We start from the raw sequence: 446 nt of genomic DNA, 5'->3' as shown, positions 1-446 counted from the left end.
GGTGCCGCGCCAAGGACTGCGGATCGCAGCCTTCCCGCCACCTGCCCCCGCCCCGGCACCCCCACCCCTTTCCCCCCGGCCTCCGTGCGTGGGAGTCCAAGGGGCACCGCATCTGGGGGTCTTCGAGACGCTGCGAAGGATGCTTGCGGGAGAGAAAGGGTCGGTGTGCGCGGGGAGCAGGGACACTGCTTGAGCGCGGGCACGGAGGGGGACCTTTCTTCTGAGGACTGCAGGGCTTGGGCGGAGCCCCTGAGACGAGGACAGTGGTCGCTAGTGGGTCTCTGCTCTCGTCGCCCGAGTCCCAAAAAGAGGGTGGGGGGTGTGTTGGACCCCGGAACACAATAAACCACAGCCACGCCGGCGTCCGAAAAGGAAGAGGCCGAGCGGAGGCGGTGGAGAAGCGGGGAGACTGCCCTGAACCCTGTCCCCAAAAGCGTTCCCGCCCA

The sequence above is a fragment of the Pteropus alecto genome, unplaced genomic scaffold (assembly GCF_000325575.1).
Source record: "Pteropus alecto unplaced genomic scaffold, ASM32557v1 scaffold223, whole genome shotgun sequence".
NCBI lineage: Eukaryota > Metazoa > Chordata > Mammalia > Chiroptera > Pteropodidae > Pteropus > Pteropus alecto.
This window is presented reverse-complemented; position numbering follows the sequence as displayed.